The sequence below is a fragment of the Nyctereutes procyonoides genome, unplaced genomic scaffold (assembly GCF_905146905.1).
Source record: "Nyctereutes procyonoides isolate TBG_1078 unplaced genomic scaffold, NYPRO_anot_genome, whole genome shotgun sequence".
NCBI lineage: Eukaryota > Metazoa > Chordata > Mammalia > Carnivora > Canidae > Nyctereutes > Nyctereutes procyonoides.
The window spans coordinates 54,693,985-54,711,645 of record NW_026575047.1 but is presented as its reverse complement, the minus strand read 5'-3'; the positions used below and the strand labels follow the sequence as shown (position 1 = coordinate 54,711,645).

The window sequence follows — 17,661 nt, the reverse complement described above, 5'->3', positions numbered from 1 at the left end:
TCTGTAGATTTCTTGGGGTTAATATAGACATTTTAGCAATATTTGTTCTTCCAATCCATGAGCATGGAGTGTGTCTTTCCATCTCTTTGTGTTCTCTTCAGTTTCTTTCAACAGCGTTTTATAGTTTTCAGAGTACAGGTCTTTTACTTCTTTGGTTCTGTTTATTCCTAGGTATCTTATTATTTTTAGTACAATTGTAAATGGGTTTGTTTTCTTAATTTCTCTTTTGCGTCTTCATTATTGGTATATAGAAGTGCAATACATTTCTATACATTGGTTTTGTATCCTGTGACTTTACTGAATTCATTTATCAGTTCTAGTAGTCTTTGGGTGGAGTCTTTCAAGTTTTCTATATATGGTTATCACGTCATCTGCAAATAGTGAAAGTTTTACTTCTTCCTTATTGAATGCATGCCTTTTATTTCTTTTTGTTGGCTGATTGCTATGGCTAGAACACATCCAGTACTATGTTGAATAAAAATGGTGAGACTGTACATCCTTCTCTTGTTCCTGATCTTAAGGGACAAGCTCTCAATTTTTCCACATTCAGTATGATATTTACCATGGGTGTTTCATATATGGACTTTATTACATGGAGGTATGTTCCCTTTAAACCTACTTTGTTGAGTACTTTTATCATGAATGGATGCTATACTTTGTCAAATGCTTTTTCTTCATCTATTGAAATGATTGTATAATTCTTATTGTTCTCTTGTTGATGTGATATATCACATTGACTTGCAAATATTGAAATATTGAATATTCCTTGTAATCCAGGAATAAATCCCACTTGATTGTAGTGAATGATTTTTAATGTATTGTTGGATTCAGTTTGCTTGTATATAGTTGAGGATTTTTACATCTGTGTTCATCAGGGATATTCACCGGTAGATCTCTTTTTTCAGTGGTGCTGTTATCTGATTTTAGTATCAGGGTAAAACTGGCCTCATAGAATGAGTCGGGGGTTTTTATTCCTTTTCTATTTTTTGGAATAGTCTGAAAGTAATAGATATTAACACTTCTTTATTTTTTATTTTTTAAAGATTTTATTTATTTATTCATGAGAGACGGAGAGAGAGAGAGAGAGAGAGAGAGAGAGAGAGAGGCAGAGACACAGGCAGAAGGAGAAGCAGGCTCCATGCAGGGGGGCCCAATACAGGACTCGATCCTGGAACTCTGGGATCATGCCCTGAGCCAAAGGCAGACACTCAACTGCTGAGCCACCCAGGCATCCTTAGATATTAACACTTCTTTAAACGTTTGGTGGAATTCAGCTGTAAATCCATCTGGCTCTGGACTGTTGTTTGCTGGGAAATTTTTTATTCCTGATTCAATTTCTTTGCTGGCTATTGGTCTTTTTAAGTTTTCTAATCCTGTTTCAGTTTTGGTAGGTTATGCATTTCTAGGAGTTTATCAATTTCTTCCAGGTTGTCTAAATTATTCACATATAATTTTTCATAATAATCTCTTATAATTGTTTTATTTCTATGGTATTGGTTGTTATTTCTCCTCTTTCATTTCTGATTTTGTTTATTTGAACCCTTTCTCCTTTTCTCTTGATAAGTATGGCTAGAGGCTTATCAATTTTATTGATTTTTTTTTCAAAAAGCCAGATCCTGGTGTCATTGATCTATTCCATTGCTTTTTAAAGCTTCTATATTGTCTATTTCTGCTTTAATCTTTACTATTTCCTTCTTTCTGCTGGTCTTAGGTTTTGTTTAGTGTTTTTTTTTTTTCTAGATCCTTTAGGTTTAAAGTTAGGTTGCTTACTGGGATTTTTCTTGCTTATTCAGGTAGGCCTGTATTGCTATAAACTTCCCTCTTAGAACCACTTCTTCTGCAACTCATAAGTTTTGGAGCATCATGTGTTCAGTTCGTTTTCATTTGTTTCCATGATTTATTTTTAATTTTTCTTTGCTATTATGGTTTATTCATTCATTCATTATTCATTCATTATTTAGTAGCATATTATTTAACCTCCATGTATTTGTGGTCTTTCCAGTTTGTTTCCTGTAGCTAACTTCTAGTTTCATAGTGCTGTCATCAGAAAAGATGCATGATATGACTTTGACCTTCTTGAATTTGTTGAGATTTGTTTTGTGGGCTAATATGTGATCTATTCTGGAGAATGTTCCATGTGCATCTGCGAAGAATGTGTATTCTGCTGTTTTAGGATGGAATGTTCTGAATACATCTGTTAAATCCATCTGGTCCAATGTGTCATTCAAAGCCATTGTTTCCTTGTTGATTTTCCATTTAGGTAACCTGTCCATTGATGTAAGTAGGGTGGTAAAGTTCCCTTCTGTTAGGTATTATTATCAATCAGTTCATTTATGTTTGTTATTAACTGTTTTTATGTTTTGAGTGCTCCTATGTTGGGTGCATAAATATTTACAATTGTTGTATCTTCTTATTGGATTGTTCCCTTTATTATTATATAGTGTCCTTCTTTGTCTCTTGTTACAGTCTTTCTTTTAAAGTCTATTTTTTCCAATATAAGTATTGTTACCCAGGCTTTCTTTTGATATCCATTTGCATGATAGATGTTTCTCCATCCCCTCACTTTCGATCTGTGGATGTATTTAGATCTAAAATAATTCTCTTATAGGCAGCATATACGTGTGTCTTGCTTTTTTTATCCATTCTGTCATGCTGTGTAATTTTCAATTGGAGAATTTAGTTCATTTTCATTAAAGTGATTATTGATAGATATGTATTTGTTATCATTCTATTATTTGCTTTTGTGGCTGTTTCTGAAGATTTTCTCGTCTTTCATGGTGTGCTGGTTTTCTTTAGTGATATATTTGGATTTCTTTCTCTTTATTCTTCACATATTTATTGTTTTTTGATATATGGTTATTAGTTCTGCAAATAACTTCTGCACATACAAGTCTATATTAAGTTGATGGTCATTTAAGTTTAAACCCATTCTTTACTCCTTTCCTCCTCACACTTGAGGTACATGTTATATATTTACATCCTTTTATTTTGTGAGTGCTTTTGTGTTTTCTACCTTCATTCTGCCACTTTTGGTCTTTCTTTTCTATTCAGAGTCCCCTTTAATATTTCTTGCAGGGCTAGATTAGTGATCATGAACTCCTTTAGTTTTTGTTTGTCTGGGAAATTCTTTAACTTTCCTTCTATTCTGCATGATAACTTTGCTGGATAGGGTATTCTTGGCTGCAGATTTTTCCCATGCAGCACTTTAAATATATCATGCCACTTTCTCTAGGTTGCAAAATCTCTGTTGAAAAATTCTTTCTAGCTATATGGAGTTTCCCTTGTAAGGTACTGTCTTCCTTTGTCTTGTTGCCTTTTACATTTTTTCTTTAGCAGTTTATTACTAAATTTAATTACAATATATCTTGGTGTGTATCTGGTTTTGTTGATTTTGTTGGTGGTTCTCTGTACCTCCTGGGTCCAGATACCTGTTTCCTTCCCAGATTAAGGAAGCTTTCAGCTATTATTTCTATGAATAAATATTCTCTCCCCCCCATTTCTTTCTCTTCTACTTCTGAGCCTTCTGTACTGTGAGTGTTATTACATTTGATAGAGTCACTGAGTTCCCTAAGTCTGTTCTCATTTTGCATAATTCTTTTCTCTCTCTTTTGTTCAGCTTGACTGCTTTCCATTATTCGGTCTTCTTGGTCACTAATTCATTCCTCTGACTCTTCCATCTTGTTCATTCCGTAAGATCTGTTTCTCATTTTGTTTATTGAGCCCTTTATCTCTACTATGTTATTCCTTATCTTTCTGTTAAGAGTCCCATTGATGTCTTTCACTCTTTTCTCAAGTCTAGTGAGTATCCTTATGATCATTACTTTAAATACTCCATCAGGCATTTTACTTATATCTGTTTTGCTTAGATCCCTTGCCATGGCCTTGTTCTGTTCTAATTTATTCATTTGGAATAAATTACTCTGTCTTCTCATTTTGTCTAAGTCGAGTCCCACGTCGGGATCCCTGAGTGGAGCCTGCTTCTCCCTCTGCCTGTGTCTCTGCCTCTCTCTCTCTCTCTGTGTGTGTGTGTGTGTGTGTGTGTGTGTCTCATGAATAAATAAATAAAATATTTTAAAAAATAAAATAAATGATGGTGGAATGATTGGATATTCATTTGCAAAAAAAATGAAGTTTGATTTGTATCTCATGCCTATATGAAAGATTACTTCAAAATGGATGATAGACTTAAATTTAACACCTAAAAATCTTTAAGAAAAAGCATCGGAGAAAATCTTTATCACCTTGAACTATTTTTCCAGCTTTATTGTGGTCTGATAAATAAAATTACAAGATATTTGAAGTGTTCACGTGATGACTTGATACATGTATACATTGTGAAAGTATTCCCCTAACAAGTTAATTAATACATATCACATATTAATTAATCGTATCACATATTTACCCTTTTCCTTCTCTCTCTCTCTCTCTTTTTTTTTTTTTTGGTGAGAAAATTTAAGTTCTTCTTTTTTAGGAAATTTGAGCTATACGTTACAGTGTTACCAACTATAGCAACCATGTTATACATTAGATTCTCCGACCTTTTTTATCTTATAACTGAGAGTTTGAATTCTTTACCAACCTCACCCTATTTCCCCTGCTCACCAGGCCCTATCAACCACTTTTCTATTCTCCATTTCTGTGAGTTCTGTTTTTTTGTTCTGTTTTGTTTTGTTTTGTTTTTTTAAGATTCTCCACAAAAGCTATGCCATGCAGTAGTTGACCCTTGAACAACATGGGAGTTAGGGGTACCAGCATACCACATTGAAAATGCACATATAATTCTTGACTCCCCCCAAACTTAACTACTGATGGCCTGCTGTTGACCAGGAGCCTTACCAATAATGTGAACAGTCGATTAACACATACTTTGTATGTTATGTGTATTGTATGCTGTATCCTTACAATTAAAGTAAGCTAGAGAAAAGAAAATATTAAATAAATCATAAGAAAAATAAGATACATTTATAAGAAGAAATACTTATACTGTATTTATCAAAAAGACCTACACATAAGTGGACCTACACAGTTCAAACCTGTGTTATTCAAGAGTCAACTGTATTTGTCTTTCTCTGTCTCACTTATATCACTTTGCATAATACCTACCAGATTCATCCATGTTGTCACAAATGAAACATCCTTCATTTTTAAAGGATGCTGAATTTTTTCAGATGTTTTTTTGACATCTATTGAGGTGATTATATGCTATTTATATATCATTTCATTAACAGTATATCATATTGACTGCTTCATGGATGCTTAAATCACCAGAGTCAAGAATCCAGGAATGGTTTAGCTAGATGGTTTTCTGGCTCCAAGTCATTCCTGAGATTACGGTCAAGTTTTGGCTGCCATCACCTGAAGCTCAACTGGGGCTAGAGGCTCTGTTTCCAGGCTTGCATGGTAGCCAACAGTCCTCCATTCTGCATTCATGATTGGCAGGAGACCTCTATTTCTCTCTACACTCCTGATTATCCTCATAAGATGTCAGTTGACTTTCCCCAGAGTGAGTGATGAAAAAGAGAGAGACAGACAGACAGACATTCCCACAGTGGAAGCCACAATATTTTATAACATAATCTTGGACATGACATCCCATCACTTCTGCCATATTCTATTGGTAGAATGTGGCAGGGACCACACAAAGGTATAAATTACAGTAAGTGGGGGCTGTCTTGAACTCTGGCCACCACTTCTCCCACATGGGAAGAAGATTGAAGCAGATGCTAGCAGGGGAGGGAAATTGTAAGCAGGGCCAATAGGAGTATCCAGTAACTGAAGTGTTTCTGTAAAGTTGGCTGAAGCCAGTTAGACCATTCCGTGTCTAAGTTCGAGTCCTCTGGCCTGCTAGATCATTGGGCCAAGGAGTTTGACTCTTTGAATCTCTTTCTGCAGCTGTTAAATAGTGGTGTGATTAAATGAAATAATGTACATACAGCACCATAATGACACAAAATAGGACCTCAGTAGAGGACAGTTATCAATAGTTTATACAAATTGCAATCAAGCCTTTCATCCAGTATAATTTTATCCCATTTTACTGTTGAGGACTACATGTGCCAAAGTCCATCTGGGAAGAACCCAATAGAATAACTGAGAAGCCCTTGAAAAATGCTAGTTTCAAATTCATTTTTTTCCTGATATTTAGAAAGTCTTATGTCTTCTTTTTTTTTTTTTTTTTTTTTTAATTTATGATAGTCACAGAGAGAGAGAGAGAGGCAGAGACACAGGCAGAGGGAGAAGCAGGCTCCATGCACCGGGAGCCCGATGTGGGATTCGATCCCGGGTCTCCAGGATCGCGCCCTGGGCCAAAGGCAGGCGCCAAACCGCTGCGCCACCCAGGGATCCCAAGTCTTATGTCTTCTGTCACTACATGTCATATGCCTAATTAGTCATGAATATTCCTCTAATAGCATGCTCCACATTTGTTGTGAAATAGTAATGCTTATGTCATGATCTTGCAGCTTTCAGTATACTTCCCTTTTCTTCATGTATGATTCATTTTAGTAATAATAATCAGGCCTATAAGAATAAATATGCTGCATTTAATTTGGTGTTAAATTTAGACCAAGAGTGAATCATAATAGACTAATTAAAAGGTAAAAATGGGAGTGCTTGGGTGGCTCAGTTGGTTAAGCATCTCAGGTCATGATCTGAGGGTCCTGGGATCAAGCCCTGCATTGGGCTCCCTGCTCAGTGGAGAGCCTGCTTCTCCCTCTCCCTCTGCCTGCCACTCCCCCGCTTGTGCTCTCTCCCTGTCAAATCAATCAATAAATAAAATCTTTGTACCAAAAAAGGTACAAATGTATAAAACTACATATTTGTTTATATTTTTAAATTTATATTTATAAGCATGCTTATTTTTATTTTGTTAAAACTAATAGCTTTCTTAAATGAAAAAAGCTTTTAATATATTTGCTTTGTTTAGGAACATCTTAGATCAGATAATAAAGATAAGGCCTTTTGGGTTAGCAAAGGATAATAAGTCAATAGAAAAACAATATTTTACATTCCTACAAAACGAAGTATTTCAGTGACCAACCCCAGTGAACGTTGAACCTGCTTGCTTCAACAGGAAGGTGGGGCATAGGGTTGCAGCATGGTGCGACCATGCATGTCCAGAGTGCTCTCTGAACAGAGTCCTAAGACTAACTGCCAAACAACTAAGCTAACTGCCAAGTAACTTCCTAATGTGGGAAATTCTAGAGAAATTTGTGAATTTTGTATTAATAGTTTTTTTTTAAATCAAGTATACATTCGGGTCCCTGGGTGGCGCAGCGGTTTGGCGCCTGTCTTTGGCCCGGGGCATGATCCTGGAGACCCGGGATCGAATCCCACATCGGGCTCCCAGTGCATGGAGCCTGCTTCTCCCTCTGCCTGTGTCTCTGCCTCTCTCTCTCTCTGTGACTATCATAAGTAAATAAAAAAATAAAATAAAAAAAAATAAATAAATCATGTATACATTCTAAGTAACCACCTTCCATGTGACATTGTGCAAAACCTGGTTCACAGTAAATCTAGCAAGACATACAAAGTATTTGAAATTTGATACAAAAAAATGATATTTTAAGTTTCCTTTTGAAGTATTATATACATACAGAAATTATAAAAAATTGTAAGTATACAGCCTAATGAATTTTCACAAAGTGTGTATCACCTTTGCAATCATCATTGCTGTAAATCAAAAACTATTATATTGTCTGCAACTCAGTAGTCCTTTTCCTTCTGTCTTTGTCACTAAACTTTCCTTCTCCCTAGAAATAACCACAGTCATGACTTCTAACATCTTTAGTTTTTCCTGTTCTTGCACTTGGTATACATGTATACAATGTATATTCTTGTGTGTCTCCTTCTTTTCCATTTAGATAGAGGTGGAGGTAGATATAGAGAATCAGGCTTGCCCAGGTTATTGATTATTTTAAGTCTCTTCAAAGAATCACTTTGTGGGTTTATTAACTCTTTCTATTGTTAGTTGTCTCTTTCATTGAGTTCTGAACTAATCTTTATAAATTCTTGGAATATTTTTTTATTACAAAACTTAAGCCATTTATTGATCATTCAACTTTTCTAAAAAAACACAAACATGAGAATAAAATAAACACACCCAAGATTCATAAGCCTTTGCAGGATAGGAAGCAGCCCTGGACAGAGAGCCTGTACATGTTTTTCCTTATACCTGGTGTCTGCACTTCCTCACATTCTAGGGTCCCATGTGTCGTTACCTCTTACAGAGGAAAAGAAGCCGAAGCTACAAGATTCATGTACAAGAGGGTCACGTCAACTTTAGAGCTATTTGGTGCTAATGGCTTAAACATTCTAGTTGACAAATACTCACTAATACCTACTCCATGCTATCCTTCACTGTCATTCTTTGAAATTGCATCTTTGGAACTGATTACGTTCCTTCACTATAGCTACAGCCCCTCTAGGGATACCCAAACACAAAAACCCTAAAATCCACACAGTCTTCAAGTTCAAGTATAAAGGTTTGATTCAGGACAACCCCAGACTGATGTAGTGTTTCTTTATACCTCTGTAGTGTCTACTGGGTGTCATCCCCTTTGACAGGCTAACCAGATGACATCACAATGAGGGAGCACACATGGTCAACTCTGCTACTGCCTGTTCAATCTGGACACTGCCCACAGTCAGGGCTGCATGCTGAAATCAGTGATGACCTCCGCCTGTCTTCATTCTGAAGTTGTACTCTTAAGTAACCGAATCCATCTCTTCACGGTTAATTCAATGGAGCTTCCAAAAGGTGTCAGACATACTCTTAGGAAGCATCCTGGGATGGAGCTGGGGGGTCCTGGCTCTCAGGCTCTGGAGGGGGCGCTGGCACAGCTTCTTTCTTCTTGGCCGCCAGGAACTCATGAATTGCTCTTTCTATCTGTGGTCTAAAGATGTGGTGTAGTTTGGGATCCACCACTTGAGAAATGATTCTGTCCACTCCAGCTTCCAACATCCCTGACTGAACCACACTCTGCCTCAGACCATTTCGCTACTGGTTTTTGTTCACTGTAGGATTCCACTCCTGCTTGTCCAGATGTGTTGCACAAAATTATCCACCTTCTGCCTCAGGTTTTGGTAAGCTGGCTTGGTGTCCACGTCGGCCAGGCAGTCCCGGGTAAGCTGTCAAACAGGCCCCTGCTCTTGAGCTGCTCGGCGATGAGACCGATGAGCTGTGGGGTCGCCGGGAGGCAGCGAGGCCGGGCTGATGGGGCCGCCGCTCCCACCGGCCCCCGTCGCGCCTGTTGCAGACCCCGCCGGGGGCCCCCCCGCCGCCCACCGAGCCGGGCCCCACCACCGCCGCCCGCCGTGGCTGCGCCCCGGGACCACAAAGGAGACCGAACACGGTTGCTTGGGGACAGAGAGCCTGAGTCGTGTAGAGATGTCAGAAGAGCCCGAGAAGGCGGCGGCCGGGCAGGAGGAGAAAGGGGGGGGGGAGAGCGGGGAGGGCAGGAGGGGGCGGGGGGGGGGCGGAGGAAGCCGGCGCCGAGGCAGCGCGGGTAGTGCGGGATATTTTGATATAAATCTATAATTCACTATTTTTTCTTTGTCTTGTCTATTTTTTATTTCCCTTTTTTCTTCCAATATATTTTTATTAAATTTGCTGTTTTTAAAACTACTTAATATGGATACTTAGATCAGGAATTGGCAAACATTTTTCTGCAGAAGGACAGATAATAAGTACATTTATTTGCCAGCTACATATGGTCTCTGTCACATACTCTCTTTTTAACCACTTAAAAATTTATTTTTTTAATAATAAATTTATTTTTTATTGGTGTTCAATTTGCCAACATACAGAATAACACCCAGTGCTCATTGCGTCAAGTGCCCCCCTCAGTGCCCGTCACCCATTCACCCCACCCCCCACCCTCCTCCCCTTCCACCACCCCTAGTTCGTTTCCCAGAGTTAGGAGTCTTTATGTTCTGTCTCCCTTTCTGATATTTCCCACACATTTCTTCTCCCTTCCCTTCTATTCCCTTTCACTATTATTTATATTTCCCAAATGAGTGAGAACATACACTGTTTGTCCTTCTCCGATTGACTTATTTCACTCAGCATAATACCCTCCAGTTCCATCCACGTTGAAGCAAATGGTGGGTATTTGTCGTTTCTAATGGCTGAGTAATATTCCATTGTATACATAAACCACATCTTCTTTATCCATTCATCTTTCGATGGACACCGAGGCTCCTTCCACAGTTTGGCTATTGTGGACATTGCTGCTAGAAACATCGGGGTGCAGGTGTCCCGTTTCATTGCATCTGAATCTTTGGGGTAAATCCCCAACAGTGCAATTGCTGGGTGGTAGGGCAGGTCTATTTTTAACTCTTTGAGGAACCTCCACACAGTTTTCCAGAGTGGCTGCACCAGTTCACATCCCCACCAACAGTGTAAGAGGGTTCCCTTTTCTCCGCATCCTCTCCAACATTTGTGGTTTCCTGCCTTGTTAATTTTCCCCATTCTCACTGGTGTGAGGTGGTATCTCATTGTGGTTTTGATTTGTATTTCCCTGATGGCAAGTGATGCAGAGCATTTTCTCATGTGCATGGTGGCCATGTCTATGTCTTCCTCTGTGAGATTTCTGTCCATGTCTTTTGCCCATTTCATGATTGGATTGTTTGTTTCTTTGGTGTTGAGTTTAATAAGTTCTTTATAGATCTTGGAAACTAGCCCTTTATCTGATACGTCATTTGCAAATATCTTCTCCCATTCTATAGGTGGTCTTTTAGTTTTGTTGGCTGTATCCTTTGCTGTGCAAAAGCTTCTTATCTTGATAAAGTCCCAATAGTTCATTTTTGCTTTTGTTTCTTTTGCCATCATGGATGTATCTTGCAAGAAGTTACTGTGGCCGAGTTCAAAAAGGGTGTTGCCTGTGTTCTCCTCTAGGATTTTGATGGAATCTTGTCTCACATTTAGATCTTTCATCCATTTTGAGTTTATCTTTGTGTATGGTGCAAGAGAGTGGCCTAGTTTCATTCTTCTGCATGTGGATGTCCAATTTTCCTAGCACCATTTGTTGAAGAGACTTTCTTCCAGTGGATCGTCTTTCCTGCTTTGTCGAATATTAGTTGACCATAAAGTTCAGGGTCGACTTCTGGGTTCTCTATTCTGTTCCATTGATCTATGTGTCTGTTTTTGTGCCAGTACCACACTGTATTGATGACCACAGCTTTGTAGTACAACCTGAAATCTGGCATTGTGATGCCCCCAGCTATGGTTTTCTTTTTTAAAATCCCCCTGGCTATTCGAGGTCTTTTCTGATTCCACAGAAATCTTAAGATGATTTGTTCCAACTCTCTGAAGAAAGTCCATGGTATTTTGATAGGGATTGCATTGAACGTGTATATTGCCCTGGGTAATATTGACATTTTCACAATATGAATTCTTCCAATCCATGAGCATGGGATATTTTTCCATATCTTTGTGTCTTCCTCAATTTCTTTCAGAAGTGTTCTATAGTTTTTAGGGTATAGATCCTTTACCTCTTTGGTTAGGTTTATTCCTAGGTATCTTATGCTTTTGGGTGCAATTGTAAATGGGATTGATTCCTTAATTTCTCTTTCTTCAGTCTCATTGTTAGTGTATAGAAATGCCACTGACTTCTGGGCATTGATTTTGTATCCTGCCACACTGCCGAATTGCTGTATGAGTTCTAGCAATCTTGGGGTGGAGGCTTTTGGGTTTTCTATGTAGAGTATCATGTCATCAGCGAAGACGGAGAATTTGACTTCTTCTTTGCCAGTTTGAATGCCTTTAATGTCTTTTTGTTGCCTGATTGCTGAGGCTAGGACTTCTAATACTATGTTGAACGGCAGTGGTGAGAGTGGACATCCCTGTCATGTTCCTGATCCTAGGGAAAAGGCTCCCAGTGCTTCCCCATTGAGAATTAATGTTCAGTTCAGTGTCTTCTTTTCAGATATTTATATTGATGACTGGACATTTATGCCAAATTCCCAAGAATTTGAGGATTGTTTAATTATCTTCTTGATAATTAGAAATAATTGATTTTTGTCTAACACACAGACACACTGGTTCAACTGGTAGAGATACAATCAGCCACTTTTGGATTCAGTTTATGACTTAGATAGACAAAGAGAGTGAAGGACAGAGTAGCTGAAGGTGCCAGCTTCCAGGTCCTGGTCCCACACACCTAAAACAAGGACTGAAACACAAGGGCCACATGTCTGTGGTGTGGACTATAAGATACTCCATTGCTGCGGAGCCAGTAGTAGGCTGCATTTAAATATCTACTGATTTATTTTTGTCTACCTGTTCTCAGTTACTGACAGCACTCGATTAAAATCTCCAACTAGGGGGATCCCTGGGTGGCGCAGTGGTTTAGCGCCTGCCTTTGGCCCAGGGCGCGATCCTGGAGACCCGGGATCGAATCCCACATCGGGCTCCTGGTGCATGGAGCCTGCTTCTCCCTCTGCCTGTGTCTCTGCCTCTCTCTCTCTCTCTCTGTGACTATCGTAAATAAATAAATAAATAAATAAATAAATAAATAAATAATAATATTTTTTTTAAAAATCTCCAACTATGATTGTAGACATGTGTATTCCTCTTTTATTTTATGTCAGCTTTTGCTTTATATACTTTGAGGTTAAATACATCCAGTCTTGTGTTGGACTGACCCTTTTATCATTATAAATATTTTTTTCTATCTTTACTGAAGTTTTATTTTCTTTAAAGCTTACTTCTCTGATATTAGTATTTCTAGATTACCTTTCTTTTGGTTAGTGTTTGCACTATATATTTTTCTATCATTTTTTTCCAACTTTTCTGACACCTTGTATTTAAAATGTAGCTTTTCTAATCAATATATAATTAAGGTTTTTTTAAAAACTCTGCTAGGATAATCTGTCTTCAGCATGGAGTATTTAGTTTACCTACATTGGATGTGATAACTGATATATTTGGTTATAGATCTAACATCCCACTGTTTAAGTTTTGTTTTTCCTATTTTTTTAATCTTTTCTATCTTATTTTGTGGAAGTCAAAATTTTTATTACTTAACTTTCTCTCTGTAGTTTCTTAGCTATATATCCCTTTACTATCCTTTTAGCAGTAACTACAGAGATTGCAGCATGCATCCTTGACAATGGTTTCCCTTAAATTAGTACTTTTATCACACTTCAGAAGGTTCAAGGAGCTTAGAATTTTACTCCATTTACCCTGTCCTGCCTTTTATGCCAATGGTGTCCCATAATTTGATTCTATTTTAAACCCTTAAAGCAGTATTATTTTCTACAGATTCAGTATTCAATTTAAACACAGAAAAACTGTCCATTGTTTTTATGCTTTCCCACATCTCTGAGCTTCAGACTGGAGTCATTTCCTTTTACCTAAAGAATACCTTTTAGTGTTTGCCTTAGTGTGGCCCACTGGCAATAAATGTACTCAGATTTTGTTTATCTGAATATTTTTCATTTTGCCTTTACTGTAAAAGGGTAACTTTTACAAGACATAGGAATCTAGATTGGCATTTATTTTCTTTCAGCTGTTTGAAGATCTCATTCCATTTTCTTCTGGCCTTCATTATTTCCATTGAGAAGTCAACTGTCTACCTTCTTATTGCTCATTTGAAGGTAATATGTCTTTTTTGTTTGTTCGATTCTGTTTCTAAAATTTTGTTCTTCATCCTAGGTTTCCAGCAGTTTTATTATAAATTGCCTACTTGTATTTTCTTTATGTTTTCCTTTATGTTTTCTTCTTGTTTTCCTCCTTGGGGTTCCTATCACTTCTGAACCTGTGACTTAATATCTTTCATTACTTTTAGAAAATTCTGTCATTATCTTTCTTAAGTGTGGCTTCCATCCTATCCTCTATATTCTTTCTTTCCAGGACTCAATCATACATATTTTGGGTCTTATGGTCTTTGTGCTTGTTCTCATGCTTTTATGCTTATATCCCTTACTACCATCCTCATGCCCTGCTCTGAGTGTGTGTGTGTGTGTGTGTGTCTGCTTCAGACTGAGTTTTTCTTTCTTTTTTTTTTTTAAAGATTTTATTTACTTATTCATAAGAAACATACAGAGAGAAAGAGTCAGAGACACAGGCAGAGGGAGAATAGGCTCCCTGCAAGGAGCCTGATGTGGAATGCAATCCCAGATCCTGGGACCATGCCCTGAGCTGAAGGAAGACACTCAACCACTGAGCCACCCAGGCTTCCCAAGGACTAGAGTTTTTCTTCTGACCTATCTTCCAGTTTATCAATTGTCTTTTCCTGGATACCAAGTCAGCTCTTAAACATACCCACTGAGTTCTTATTTTTAGTTATTCTATTTTTCGGTTCCAGAGTTACCACTTGGTTTATTTTTATATTTCCCAGTTCCTTCCCAAAAGTCTTTAACTTCAACATATTAGTTATAATTATTTTAAAGTATATGTTTAATACCTCCATTGTCTAGATCTCCTGTTTTTCTGCTCCTCCTGTCTGCTTTTCTCTTATTTTTCTGTCCTGTCTTGATTTCTCACAATTCTGATCATTTTGAGTGTGGATATAATGTATTAAAATTTTGAGATATAATTTTAGGCTCTGACTGATTTTATCTTTTTCCAGAGAGGTTTAAATTTGCCTATTCAAGACAGCCGGGATAGGGGTATTATCAGTTCAAGACCACTTTAAGCCAAACAGGGATTTAAGTGATTTAAGGCCAGACTTCTTTCCATGCTACAGATGCTCTCTTCTTTGTCACTCTGACTCTTGGGTATAGCCCTCTGGATTCCCAGCTGAAAGCCTAGGGTACTGACCAAAATCTGTTCTTTTCTGGGCCCTAAGTTTTGAGTTTTGTCTTCCTAGACACAGAAGATTTATTGAAAGTTCTGCTCAACTTCTCAGCCTCTCAGCCACAGCTTTTATCATTGGTGGTATCTGCAATGGGGAAGTAGCTTCTGATGCTAGGCTTACCTCTCTCATCTTGCATCCCCTCCAAGACCTCAGCCTTAAAATTCCTTACTGCCTTTGCACTCCCCAATGTCATCAAACAGCCTTCCTTCTTATATTTCACCATGTTTCCTAGTTATTCCATTGTGAGTGTTTGTCTGAAACAACCTAATCCTCCATTTCCGGAAACAAAACTTCAGAGTATGGTTTGAATTTGTTTACTGTGATATCACTGATAAATGTTTCAATATTGGAATAAGCATATTATAGTTTTTGTATGATTTTTTTAAAATTTTTATTTATTTATGATAGTCACAGAGAGAGAGAGAGAGAGGCGCAGAGACACAGGCAGAGGGAGAAGCAGGCTCCATGCACCGGGAGCCCGATGTGGGATTCGATCCTGGGTCTCCAGGATCGCGCCCTGGGCCAAAGGCAGGCGCCAAACCGCTGCGCCACCCAGGGATCCCTTGTATGATTTTTTTAATCAAAGAATCCCAAGCTGGTTGATGTCAACATTATATAGTTAATGTTGAAATAAAATATTTTTTAACTCACATGTGGAAGAGGGTGGTTGTAAATATCACCAACTCAGTCCTCAGATGGTAGCTCTTTTTGCCAAATTGAACAGAAGACTACTGACTTCCAAAACAGAAGTTGTACATTAGACAGTGGGACAGCTGTTGGCATCAGTTTTTGCATCTTTGTAGTATTATAGTTTACACAGATGACTTTTGCATGAGATGTATCAGTTTCACTGTGTGACCTCATACATTTTTGCAAGAAAAAGAATTTTTCTCAAAATGATGAGCATAGATTATCTATGTTGCTAGTCATACTAGAAAATCCCACTAATTTTGTTAGACATCTACATCCTGACTAGTTTAAACAACTCCATGTACCACTAGTATTAAGAAGTGACTTCCCATGTTGAGAAGAATTTAATATTTTTCTAGCTGTGTACCTTAATGCATGCTGATGTGTATGTTTATAATGGACACCTCCATAAACCTGCCCTAACTTTGCACTACTTTGTCTCTATCTCCCAGAAGCTTAAGTAAACTCGCCAGGCTTTGAGAGTAAGAGTGTTAAATAGTAAGGCAAAGTTCTCCAGCAGCCCTGTAGCTCTAGCAGGAGGGATATTTCTAGGAAGTATAGGCTATTCTGTATTTCTGGGCTAGACACTGCAAGCAAAAGGAAGCTATGATTAGAATGTAAGGATATGTGTAGATCACTGGAGCCAAACCATGATTTTGGTTGCAGGTCCTCTAGATGTTTAACTCTGGTTGAGGTAATGAGCTTTGTTCCTAGTAATATTCTGCTACAGTGAAGACTGGATGCCTAGAGTATCCAGAAAGGACTGTTGGTGTGGTTACTGCTGCCTTTGTGATGGTGGCACTTTGTGGGTTCTAGGGTCCCACTAGATAGAATTCAGTATTGGGAAATGTGTGCCTTATCCTTTATCATTCTCTGTCCTTGCGATCAGCACAGGCTCCCTAGTGGCTGGAGAAACAAAATGTAGTGGGAGAGCCCAGCTCTCAATAAGCAAAGTCCTGAGGACTCTTCCCTTACAGCACTGTGGCAGTGTCTCAGGAGCATAGCCACAAGAATTCCTCATATAATCGACAGAACACTTGGTCTGAGGCATCGATTAAGGCATTTCAGAAAATGAGTCTGAAAAACTAATTGATGTTCTCTGCTCTAATCTGTTTGTTCCATGATTGTAGGCCTGAGTTCCCAGCAGGAGATCAGTGATGGGGGAGGTGACCATGAAGGCATTCCCTAATGGCTCTCCCTACCAGGAAACCCCTCACCACTTGCACGGTTTTCATACAGCTAAAGCCAACATTTAGTACTGCTCCCCAGCTCTATACCCAGGATGCAGGCCCAGACTGGTGAAGAAAATCAGTCATCTGCTCAGCCCAGGGGGCCTGGGTCTATTTTCAGAGGAGAACAGCTAGGATTTCAAATCCAGTATCCTCATAAGACTGAACTCATGGCCACTATTTCCAGTATACCCCTTTATGTCCACTGTATCTCCCCATTCTTCACTATCCAGGGTCCTTGGTAGCTGTGATGCCATATAGGGATCCAAGGCTGCTCTCAGGAGCCTATGCATGCATATACAATACGGCATGTACCTGTGATACACACACACCACACAGTGCACATTCACCACCTGTACCTACAACATGCACATACCATACAACATTTTTATCCATACACCCTTTTTACTCTGTATGCCCATGTCCCACCACAGATACACACCCATTCCATACAACACATGCTTCCAAACACATGCCGCATACCACACATCACAGATGCATTCTCACCACACAACTCCACCACACAATTAGGGAGTACACATGCTAACCACATGATACACATTAAACACACATATGTTATAGGTACACACATTTCACATATGTCCAAATATCTCACATGTATTCACCCATTACACCTTACACACATGTACATGCCCCATACACACACATACACACCATGTACCCAGACCCCTCACATTTATATCACACACAACATACAATATATAATCACCATTCACATACACCACACATGCTGGGCAGCACCACACACACACCATATAAGCCATGCATACCATACATATGTCCACATATACTCTATACCACAACATACATACTACACCCACCACAAATGCGTGCAGAATCAGCACGTTCCACACAGATGCCACATAATATATACCTTACCACATATACTCACAACTTATACATGTAGCATAGACATACTT

The 17,661-nt window shown here is 38.6% G+C and overlaps 1 protein-coding gene and 1 pseudogene across 3 annotated transcripts in view; one reads left to right on the top strand and one right to left on the bottom strand.

The window, feature by feature from the left end:
• The window catches only part of OTUD7A (OTU deubiquitinase 7A), a 391,545-nt gene that overhangs the window by 243,962 nt on the left and 129,922 nt on the right, over positions 1-17,661 (top strand). The gene's annotated exons all lie outside the window — the stretch shown is intronic.
• Positions 8,759-15,024, bottom strand: LOC129510545 (biorientation of chromosomes in cell division protein 1-like; annotated as a pseudogene).